Genomic DNA, 11,880 nt, shown 5'->3' with positions numbered 1-11,880 from the left:
TTTATTTTGATAATTGTTTTATTTTTATAACATTTCCTTACTAATAGCTTCGTAAGAAGGAATCAGACTTCCTGTGGTGCACTTTTAGTGGTAGTCAATATGCTTTGCACATTTGGGATGGATGATTTTGTTGTTGGGAGCGCTAAACTTAGTTTCACGGTATTTTTTAAATCTGGACTGGAAAGTGACGTCAATTTTTTTTGACGAAGACCCTGCAATGTTATTTTTTGTAAGAGTAACGGAACTCTACTTGTTTTTTAATTTTATTTTCAACTGAGGATTGTTGTTTGAGTAAGACATGAAACTGTCAGTATTGATACAATAATTTTCACTGCTTCAACTATCATAAAATCTCGGCTCTAAATTTTAAAGGACATCGTCTATAACGTCTCCCTCGTTTTCTTTACACAGCAATTTTTAAACGAAATAAAGAACAATTCTCTCGCCACCCGCGCCTTAGCAAGTAGAAATGTTGAGACATTCCTTTTTTATTCTGCTTTGTCAACACAGCACATTTTAAAGCTCAAGTCAGTGTAATTATAGCACTTGTTAAAGAGCGGATGTCCAGTGTACTTTTTTCCAAACGGAACGACTTTTTGGCCAGTAAGTTAGGAAGAGCCTGAACCTTTCATGCCTTTAAAAACACATTGCTTACCTGGTTTGCAGAAAACACTTTTGGTCACTACTGGTTCAGTTTTCAAAGTTTTTAAAAAAACCGAATGTCCTGTTGTAGCCGACTGTTAAAAAAAGTCCCGACTGGCTAATTTTCCCGATTTTTAACCCGATTTTCTACCTGATTTTTATCTGATTGGTTCCGACAGGACACTGCAAGAGCTTCAAAATCGTCTTGAAAAACACCTTGAACACCAAAGAAAACACTGAAAACACTTGCCGGTGTTTCAGGTAATGCAATTTGGCTTGGATTTTATGGAGAAAATTGAGAGTTGATTTATGGAAATCCCAGGAACACAGGAAATGCTGAAAACACAACACCTCGAGAGGTAAGGTGTTTCTGGGAAATGATTTTTGCCAAAAAAAACCCAAAAAAGCATGAAAGGTTCAGAAAAAGTGTTTCAGACAAAGTGTTTTCAGTATTTTCGGGACTTTTTTGACATGAAAGGTTCAGGCTCATAGTGTCTAGCTGGGTTAGTGAAACATCTTAAATTTTACCTTCTAACTGAAAATGCTGACCAAAAAAATCGTTGTACATTCAGAGAGTCCAGACTCTCACCCGCTATAGACTAAGTGCTAATCACGCTTACTTGAGCTTTAAAAATATTTATGACATATAGAAAGGAGGCGCGCCTCTAATGCTGACAAAGCATAATTGAAAATAAAATTTCCGCTCGCCTAGCGCAGAAGTCGTTTTTCCTTTCTTGATTTTATTATTAGAAAAACTCGGAGTCAGTTTAGCCTAGAGTCAGTTTAACAATTATTCCGAAAATTATATAATATAAAGTGGTTTTAAACCATCTTTAGAACTCGCTTCCGATAAAATAAGATGTTTGTCGATAAGAATGTGACTTTTTCAGACATTCAAAGTTCCTCTTGTTATTTCTAAGATGGAAAAGAACTTTCGATTTTCCGTTAGATAGTGGATCTGTTCCAGACAGCTAAAGAATGCGATATAAGTTTTATCTTCACAATCTATCGTCTAGATAATGTAAATACAAACTTCAGAAAAGCTTATAACTTGCGAAGCTCTGAACCAAAATTAAAAAGTTTTATATCCAGTTCTTATAGTTCTATATCATTTTGAAATTTTGCTGACGTCAGCACTCTACGCTTCTTTCGATGTGAAAACGGTGGTGAAAAATTACAGTAAACTCGGACGTGCCTTAATTTGCACGAGTAAAAGTCAAACGAGGTCGAAATCAAAGGTGGTCAAAAAATGAGAAAAAAAATCCAAGGAGCCCTAAAAAATCCAGGCGTGTCATCTTTCCCAAAAAGACCTCGAAGGGGTAAATAGCACGACACCGCTAAGTCTATCTCACTTTTCTTGGCGATAAGAAAAAAATACACATTATTACGGACACAGTTTAGCCATTAAAAAACAATTTTTCTGGTTTGTTGTTTTAATTTTGAATGCGTTTAGCCAATTCCTCCCAAATGCTGCATGGCTCTGAAGTTTACAACTCGGTCCTCTCCCATGTAGCTTTTGACTACACTTCAGTAGCGTGGTGGGTTGAATAAAATTTGGGCAAACTGTGAAGGCAATTTTAGAAGATTTGATTTTGGTACCCCCGCCAATGAAAAGTAAATATCTGTGTAAAACAGAGCGTAAAAAATGTGTAAAAGAGCAAAGGGGCGCGGTAATTAGTTATCAGAGGCGTCTTTTTGCGCCCTTTGTATTTGGGCGCCCCCCAAAAAATCAGTAGCACTGCGCCCTCTGCCACCTTGCTACTGCTACACTTGTCGCCCAAAAGTGCGGGATCTAAGATTAAAGTTTTGTTTTTAAATAAGAGTGATATCGTTTGCTTACTCGTCATTTTTAATTCACAAGCTTTCTCACATTGGATTGACACAGATGTGGAGCAAGATTGGTCAGAAAGAGGAAAAGAAAAACATTTTTTTGCCTATATAAGCATAATATAACAATAGGTAGACACTGTCCTGATGTCAAATATGTGTCTAATATGAAACGGGAACACTTATGTAAAAATAAAACCTTTTAACATCTACTTTGAAGAAAGTTTTGATCAAAGAAAAACGTGACTTTTGAAATATACTTATAACGCCTTCGAAGGAAACATTTTCCAAATTGTATTCAAAGCTTGTGGGTACGAAAGGGTCGTGGGTACAAATTTTCATCACCTTTTGTTTTCTTTCTGAGGGTTTTGGTTAAAAAGGGGACAAAGATGTGACTTCTCCATCGACATTCATTGTTCTTCAGAAATATTTTTTCATTTTTCTATTTCTGTTTCATTATTTTTTGTGGCTAATTTTTTCTGATTTAAGCTGAGAAAATGAGTCCAGTATTTATTCCTTTGGATAATTTTAGACGAAATGGTATTTTTAGTCTCTGATTAGATTCTGGTCCTAATGGCATGTCCTAATGGTATGTGGTAGAGTATTTTCATTATTTATGTAAAAGGCAGACTTTTCACAGGCTGAATTTCGAAAATTTTGTCAATTGTTTAACTTTTTTGCCAAAGTTTCAGCCACAATTTTCTAATTTTAGTCTAAATTTTAAGAATTTATGACGACTGCTTTTTACTGTTTTTTGACAAAGTACTTTTGAATAATATCTTTCTCTGTTTTTATTTTTTTACATGACCCCACATACAATGTGTCCCAAATAAAAATTTATACAAAGTAAAATCCTCTAAATTCGTCATCTCTCTGGTCAAAAATCTTGATACGATCTTGCAAGTACTTCCAAGATCTTATGTAAGATCTTGGCAAGATTCTTGGAAGATTTTAAAATATCTTGCCAAAATTCGTGCACGATCTTGCAGGGTAGTACAGGATCTTACATGAAAAGAAATAAGATTATCCAAGAACCTTGCAAGATTAGGAAAGATCTTGACAAGAATTTTGACCAGGGCTTAACTAGGAGTGAAATTCTCCGTTCAGTCGATAGTAAATCAATCCCCAAGATGATTGAAAAGGTTTTCGCATAAATTATGACACGATTTTGCTTTCTATAAAATTTTTCTGTTTCTTTTGGGGCACACTGTATCATGCAATGTTTAACATTAGGAGGTTTAAATCTTCAAAAGTTTCAATTTAAAATTTAGCTCAATACCGCTTGTTAACTTTGAGCTATGTTTTTAAAGTCCTATTCTAAAAAACGACAAAATTAGTCAGCATTGACTTTTTATGAATTCTTCTATAATACAAAGTAATTGTATAAAATTATGAAGAATTTCCTATGGTATGTAGAATTCTTTATAAGTGACATTTACCAGACCAGAATTCGATAAAAGTAAAGCGCGAAAACAAAATAAGTGTTCGATTCAATCTTTCAACCGAAATACTGCCACCTTCCAAAAATTCTCTAATGGTTACAAAAATCTGAAATTTTTCAAACAAGTTGGACTTTTTTCGAAAGAATTTCTTTCTAAGGGTCAATGCATTTACAGTAGAATTTCATAACTCCACAGATAATTATGAAAAAATCTCTAGTATTAGTAAGAGAAGTGATGAAGGTTTCGACATCTGGTGACTTGTTCAAGCTGGTCCTTAACTAAAAAAAACTTTAAGTTACCTAACTTTGATAAAAATCAACAACAACATTTTAGTATAACAAAATGTACACAAGATATTACTACTTTGAGGTTAAAAATATAAAATTTTGGTCTTTTCGTTTACGGTGCCCTTAATCCACCAAAAAGTCCCAAAAAGATTCCAATATGGACAGGCTTCCAAAGGACCAAAAAGAGCATTTCTGTCCTACAAATTAATAATTAGATAGCTAAAATCTCAAACTCGAACCCATATAGTTACTTTGTTCAATTTTTTCATGATTCTGAAAGCTCCGTACCTTGTGTTTTTGTTTACATCGCATAAATAATTATCTGGTGAATAACAAAAGATCAAAGAAAATTTTGCGGTGGTATTTCCAGGAGTGATTTTATCGCGTCTATCAGTAAAATAAAAAAGTTGTGCAAGTGGGTCTGGATACGAGATTGTATAAATCTGGAATATTTTTCTTTTTAGTTGTTCTTTATATGATCGGGCTTGCATGTGGGATGTTTCATGGAAATCATACTCTTCTATCAGGAATTAATGGTGTAATTCACGCTCTTATTTGTTTTATGGGCGTTATATGTCTAAATGCTTTTTTTTATAAGAATGGTGCAAATCCATTTCATCATGGATATTCTTAACTTTTTTTGGGGAAAATCATCCTAAAATATTCTTACAGCATTCTTAGGTTAGGATCCTAATTCAGACTAGATTTAACATTTATTACATACGTCTCAAGCATAAAATGGCATTTTTGTGAAAGGAGCCTTACTTGGGGGTAATTGACAATTTACAATTGAAAATGCTCTAAAAATGGCATTCTTAGCTTGAGTAGCAAAATTCCATGATGCTGGTATTCTTAGCATTATTCTTAATTTTTTGGCTATTTTCATCGTGGACATTCTTATAAAGTGTATTCCTATAAAAAAGCGTGATGTCCCACAAGGCCCTGACACCTCCTAGTGCAGATAGCACAGGAAAAATTTTTCGATTTCCAAGGTTGGAAATTCAATATTTTTGGGTTGGAAATTTTGATTTTATAATTGAAGGTTGGAAATTTGAGCGATTACCTTAAGCTGATTTGGAAAACGTAAATTACCCATAGGTTTTGTAGAATAAACTAATGCCCTTGAAAAATCAAGTGAAAAAAAAAACAATGTAGAAATGACAATTTTCCAAGGCTGGTTGGAAAAGATGACTTTTTGGGTGGAACATTTTTAATTTTCCAAACAGTTTAGGAGTTGAAAAAAGCGTCAAAAATCGATGTTTGAAATAAGATTTTTTTTAAGATTAAGACTTCGGATTGAAAAACTAGTCTTTTTGCGTTGGAAATGTGTGTTTTTCCAAACAGTCTGGGAAACGTTAAAAATTCATGTGGAAATAACATTTTTGTGAAATTGAGACTCCTCCTTGGAAAACTAGTCTTTTTGCGTTGGAGATGTGTGTTTCTCCAAACAGTCTGGAAAACGTTAAAAATTCATGTCGAAATAGCATTTTTGTGAAATTGAGACTACTCCTTGGAAAACTAGTCTTTTTGCGTTGGAAATGTGTGTTTCTCCAAACAGTTTGGAAAACGGTAAAAACCCATGTGGAAATTACGTTTTTGTACCATTTTCTGCGCATGTCCTTTGAGAAAACCACAAGCAATTTTTCGCGCAGAGCTGTCGTTATGTATAGCTAACCTACATATCAGGCTATAATGTGAGCAGTCAAGCTAAGTAAGCTGTAAGTTTCCGTCAGGTGAGGTGTCCCTTCGGAGCGGCTTCGGTCAATCGCAGTGAGTTCGCACAGTGAAGCACATAGGGTATTTGTGTCGTAGTTTCAAATGGAGCCCTGCTGAGCTGTGTGAGTGATCTCAGATCAACGACGCATCTGTGCGAACAATAACGAGAGATTGACCGGGAGCCATCGAGGTTGTTCACAAAAACAAAAAGCTTGTTTAAGATCTCTTTTTCCACATCTCTGTCATCAGCTTCTCGATCAGCTTTATCAACCTGGATTTTTGAAAATTCCAAGCCATGGAAAATGCAAAATTTCCATCCTTGGAGAGTGTCCCAAGTTTCCAGGTTTGATTTACCATTGGATTTTATCTATTTTCCAACTAAGAAATCTTGAAATTTCCAACCTTGGAAATGCGAAATTTTTTTTCCTGTGAGGGCTAAGATTAAATATAAATCCTAGCAGAAAAAAAATACTTAAAAAGTTACATTGGTTGTAAATAGTAATCAGCTTTCCATGATATCAAAAGGGAGGAATCAGCGTAGGGGTTAAGAACGGTTTTGTTATGTTTTTGTTTTTAACTTGATTTTTCCTTTTCCTAGTTTCTAACAACTGTCAGAATTCTCGGGGTACCTAGAAATGGAGCATAGTCAGATGGCCGCTGAAAAGGATGAAAACCTCAATTTCACCCCATTTCGATGTCGCCCATAAAAAGAATATCTTGAGTAACTTCAAATAGGAGAAAGCTTTCGACTTCAAATTTTCACCAATGGTGTAAATCGATACAAGGACCCACGAAAAAAGTTTTGAAGTTAAAAGCTTTCTATTCTTATTTCTGTGACGTCATTCTATATCAAAATGTTTCGAAAAAACCTAAAAAACATTTACGTTAAGGGGCGGAACCTCATGCGACCAATAGGTAGTGCCTTAGGTACCCCGAGTTCTTTTGACATAAATGACGCGAGAAGATTAGGTATTTTAAACAGGGGAGTTGGTAAAGTGGTTTCAAGACTTGGTATCATATAAAATTTTACCAACTCTGCCGGTTGTTTTATATTACCGAGTTTATGTAAGATTATGAGGTCGATGGAATAACCCGCAGTTTTGACTCGCAAAAATGAAGATGGTAAAAGTGCTGATTTACTGTAGTCCTCAGTCAGTAGCGAAAAATTAAAACCTCACTGTCTCCGTCGCAGAAAAACACATAAACTCTGTATAATTCCATAATCGCAAAAAGCATTTTGATATCGGGAGGGGGTTGAAGTTTAGAGACACCACGAGAGCCAACCTTGGTTTGGCCCAAGAGGGGAATAATTTGAAACTTAGGCCTCGAAATCTCTGGAAAATACACCAAAAATCAATGAATTGAAACAAAAAATTTATATTTGCTTCAATGTTTTGAATAGACATCTTTAAGAAACCATATTTGAACCCCCGGTTGCTACGACACGGCATTGCAAAACCGTAGGAAATACTTGTCTTATTTGTTTTCGACTTTTTTGTTACCCCAAAACTTTTTTATTTTTCAAGCTAAATTTTAAATTCCAGGAAATCTTTCAAGATAATCTTTATTTTCGATGATATCTGTTTTGGTAGACTACGTTCTAGTCGTGTTGAAATAAATTAGAAATGGAAAATATGATTTCTATTTTTATTTTTCAAAACTATTTCACAACATCTTTTTCCAGTATGTACTAGAAAATTGCCATTATACCTAAATTTCAAGCTTTTTCCAGAGAAAAATGAGGAAAAACGCTGAATTTTTTTTTCTTCAAAAGAATATTTTTGACAAACGATTAATTTTTACCAACGAGTATATTTTAGTAATGATTCGTGATTTGAACATTTTTCATTTAAAAGTGAATGTTTGAGTGTTGAATTTCGGGCCCATGTACAATTGAAAACCAAAGATTGTGACAGAAAAGTTGGAAAAATCGCCAAAATTAGTAATCAGGGCCGCTTTTTTTTGCAACCCTTGTCTTTCGCACGAGCCTTTCGCACCCCAAAAGAATAGGCCTCTGCCCCCGAAAACTGATATATTTTTAAGCACATAGTAACTCATGGTTGGTTCTTCTTTTCTGAAAACATATTCTAGAAGTTATAAAGAGCAGACGTACAATTTATGCTGACAAAGCAGAATTAAAGGAAAAGTATACACCGTTTGGTAGTGTCGACTGCGCATGCGTCCAAACGATTTTCCATCGTTTTGATTTTAGTGATCGCGGGAAACTACGGGGGAGAGCGTAAAAAAACGGTAGGTAAAAATTCGGTACTCATAAGGAAACCCTTACGGTAGGTAAAGAACTCCTTTAATCATAGCTTCTTTTCCTCTAGATGAATTTTTGTGAAATTTTCAGGAGAGATCCATAAAATTATCATTGATATCATGTTCATTAAAGGAAAGAAAAAAATTGACAATGTTTACATTCCTCTAACCTTCCACAGTACTAAAGTGCGCATTTTTACCTACCGTTTTCACGGTGGAACAAGGTGAAGAAAGTGAGACTCCTGAACGGGGTATTGTTTTCTGATCTCTTGTTCTAAAATGCTGTGCAAAATGATATCCTTTAAGTTTTAGCTGAGCCTTTTTTCTTACTAAATTGTTTTCATAAAAACATAGCGTAAAGATGAAGAAGTTGTTATGAATTATGGGGAAATGGAAAAGCGGGGGCATATAGGAAGGTTGCCAAATTTTGAGTTGGTGATAACTTCGTCCCCTACAAAAATACAAAGATGTTTTTATGAATCTTTCAAGAAGTATGACCAGGAAATGGATTCAAATTTTCTTCCTTATCCTCTTAATGACTACGTTTTATGTAACATATCAAGCGTTAAGAAAACATAAACAATTTTCCAACTTTGAAGATAGGGATTCCGAAAAAGTTTAACCTTTCCAGCGCGCAATATTTACGTTGTAAACACCCCTTCCACACAAGAGCGTTCCAAACAGGCACATTTTTGTTGTTCTCCCGTCGCCCTTCTCAGACCACAACTGGGACCCCTTCCCACTGGAAAAATTGGCCAAAATATCATTCTCGGTGGAAAATTATCCTCCAATTCTTGTCCCCACTGAAGAAAAATCAAACAAAACAATCCTCACTGTTAAATATTTACTTTTTCCCATCCCCACTGAATTTTCCGATTTGAAAACAATGGAATCTAAATTCTCAGCGATAAAAAATATGGGAATACCACAGTTATTTCTATCCCATGGTTAAAAAATTCTACCATGTCTATGAGAGGGGAGTGTTTGAATCACCACTGAGCTTAATATAGACCCTGGAAGCAATTTCTCAATCGCGGTCAAACAAAATCTTTGATCGGAGATTTTTTTTAAATGATACCGTAATGGTAACACTACTCGATAGCAGTGTAAATACATCGAGAGCGCTAGATCTACTTTCCCTCGAATACTGAGTGAATACCAAGATAGCATAAAAAAGAAAGCAGATCTTTGAGACTTTGAGGAAAATATTTAGGAAATCAAATCCTTTTGAATTTGATAGTACATTTAGAGAAACATATGAAGGTTCAATTTTGAATGTATTTAACACCCCTGTCCCATTGCCCCGGTGGAAATTTCAATATGTGGGTTAAAATTTTTTTGATTAATATTACAATGAGGATGTATCAAATGGTCTTCAGCTCGATAAAATAAGTGGTCTTTTTGAAGGGCAATTTATAAATTGATGAGTTAGGATTCTATATTTGGCTGAAATTTTTGAGAATGTTTCACAGTGGGAATCAAACATTCTTCACTCAATGCACCCCAACCACTTTGAAACTATGAAATATCCAAGTAAATTTGGAAGTCCAGAGATATCAAAAAACAAAAAGACTCTCGACATAAAAGAGAGCTTAAATATGATGCTGAGTTTGATAAAAATGATAAAAGAAAGGTTCTTTGAAAAAAAATTGGAAATAGTTTCTTTTTCATTTCCATTACATATTGTGTGTGAGCCAAAAAAGACGAATCTATCAGATGAAATCAATTGTTTTTGTAACATTCCAAAAAGAAAACTAAAATGAAAAATGCAACAAAATTGAAAAAAGGGAGAAAAAAAAAGGAAAATGAAGAATAATATTTTGCGTGTGAAACTGAAAAAAAAATTTTCTATCTGAAGAAGATTTCTTACCGTACTTTTTTTAATTCTCTTATCGTTTTCTTTCTGTCTTCTTCTTTCGGTTTCATATCCATCTAAATAAGTCTTCAAATAATAGTTGCTGTTTTTATCAATTTTAAGGTCAGTCAGTCAATATTTTCGTTCATCGTTCACCATCTTATTTGTTTTATGGGCGTTATATGTCGGCTGGGTTCCACCTAAACGCTTTTTTTTATAAGAATGGTGCAAATCCATATTTCATCATGGATATTCTTAACTTTTTTGGGAAAATCATCCTAAAATATTCTTACAACACATTCTTAGGTTAGGATCCTAATTCATACTAGATTTAACATTTAGTACATACGTCTCAAGCATAAAATGGCACTTTGTAAAAGGAGTAAGCCTAACTTGGGGATAATTTATAATTTATAATTGAAAATGCTCTTAAAATGGCATTCTTAGCTTGAGTAGCAAAATTCCATGATGGTGATATTCTTAGCATATTCTTAGTTTTTTGGCCATTTTCATCATGGACATTCTTATAAAGTGTATTCTTATTAAAAAAAAACGTGTATGTCGCTCTAAGTATCGTCTCTTTTTTTGTGTTTGCACTTTTGAGGACAGTGATGTGACTATAGTGGTTTGGAAAAACCCGCAGTTTTGACCCGCAAAATCGAGGATAATAAAAGTCCTAGCTTACCGTCGTTTTCAGTCGTTCAGGATCTAGTCAAATCAGAAGCTATCCGTCTTTGTCGCAGAAAAACAAAAATACATAAGCTCGCTAATAAACAAATGAACGTATACAACGGCTTCGATTTTGTAGGGCTATTTTTTTTACATTAACGCTAAGATAAAATGTTTACAATACGTCTTTTCGACCGTAGCTGCCAATTGCCGCGCGGGCATTTTTTATCCGTTTTACCATCCTAAAACCATCAGTCTTTTTTCGCACTTAAAGACAATAGAAAAAGTGTAAAAAAGGATTGGGTCGAGTTAAGGGTGGTAAAAGGTGTATTGAGCAAGAATTTGTGCACTAAAGAAATGGATTATTGCTCTGTTTCTGGGTCGACTTTTAGTAGCAGAGCGTACTGCTGTTAGAAAAGGGCCTTTTTTTTAAAGTTGGGTCCTGATTTTTCGACAAACAAGAAAATTTCTTAAACGAGATAAGAGATATTTCTTAACTTAAGGACTGAAAAGCGCCTAAAGTATGGTACAACTTAATCTGAAACAGAGACTAAAACGGCTGTCGAAAGGATATTCAAGAGTTGACTATTTATTAAATAGAAAAATTTTAATTGATTCCATTCTTGTGAATACCCGGGTGGGGGGGTACTAGGGTTGCGAGCTGATGGGGGGGGGGTGCCGCCTGACTTTCGAACTTTGGACCCTTACCGGGACTAAAAAGGAGAAAACAAAGGAAAATTTTGGGAATTTTATGACCCTTAGCGGGACAAATTTGACCAATTTTGACCAAATTTCGATCTTTCAAGGGGTAAAAAGAAGAAATTTTCCTATTTTCCCGACCCTTAGTGGGACTGAAATTTGATTTTCTGATTTTTCCGACCCTTAGCGAAACTTTGGAAGTCCAAAAAAGGTACCCTTAAGGGCGGCACATACCGTACCCTTCATTTGCCTAAGTACCCCCCCCCGGGTGTGAATATCACCTTATTACATGAAAATAAGTAATCAACGGCTAAACACATAAATTAACGGCCTTGAAAATTAACTCGCAAAAAAATCACCTTATTACATTTGCTTTTTAAAGAACACAACTGCTGGTTTAATGAAATTTCTAAATTCTTGTTAACATGTCTACTTATTTTCGTGCAATAAGGTATGTAGGCTTTTCTCGTGTTGATTACTT

The 11,880-nt window shown here is 34.7% G+C and overlaps 1 protein-coding gene across 2 annotated transcripts in view; it reads right to left on the bottom strand.

The window, feature by feature from the left end:
• LOC136804258 (uncharacterized) overlaps window positions 1–11,880 on the bottom strand; it is a 72,429-nt gene that overhangs the window by 1,865 nt on the left and 58,684 nt on the right. The window contains exon 6 of one of the 2 annotated variants that reach the window (XR_010846259.1): window positions 10,047–10,108. The exons of the other annotated variant lie outside the window; for it this stretch is intronic. The gene's annotated coding sequence lies outside the window, so the exon portion shown is untranslated. The remainder of the gene's footprint in view (window positions 1–10,046; window positions 10,109–11,880) is intronic. 2 annotated transcript variants of the gene reach the window in all.

This window comes from Clytia hemisphaerica, unplaced genomic scaffold (assembly GCF_902728285.1).
Source record: "Clytia hemisphaerica strain Z4C2 unplaced genomic scaffold, Clytia hemisphaerica genome assembly, whole genome shotgun sequence".
In the NCBI taxonomy this organism is placed as follows: Eukaryota; Metazoa; Cnidaria; class Hydrozoa; order Leptothecata; family Clytiidae; genus Clytia; species Clytia hemisphaerica.
The sequence above is the reverse complement of the archived record's forward strand: the minus strand, read 5'-3'. Positions and strand labels throughout refer to the sequence as shown.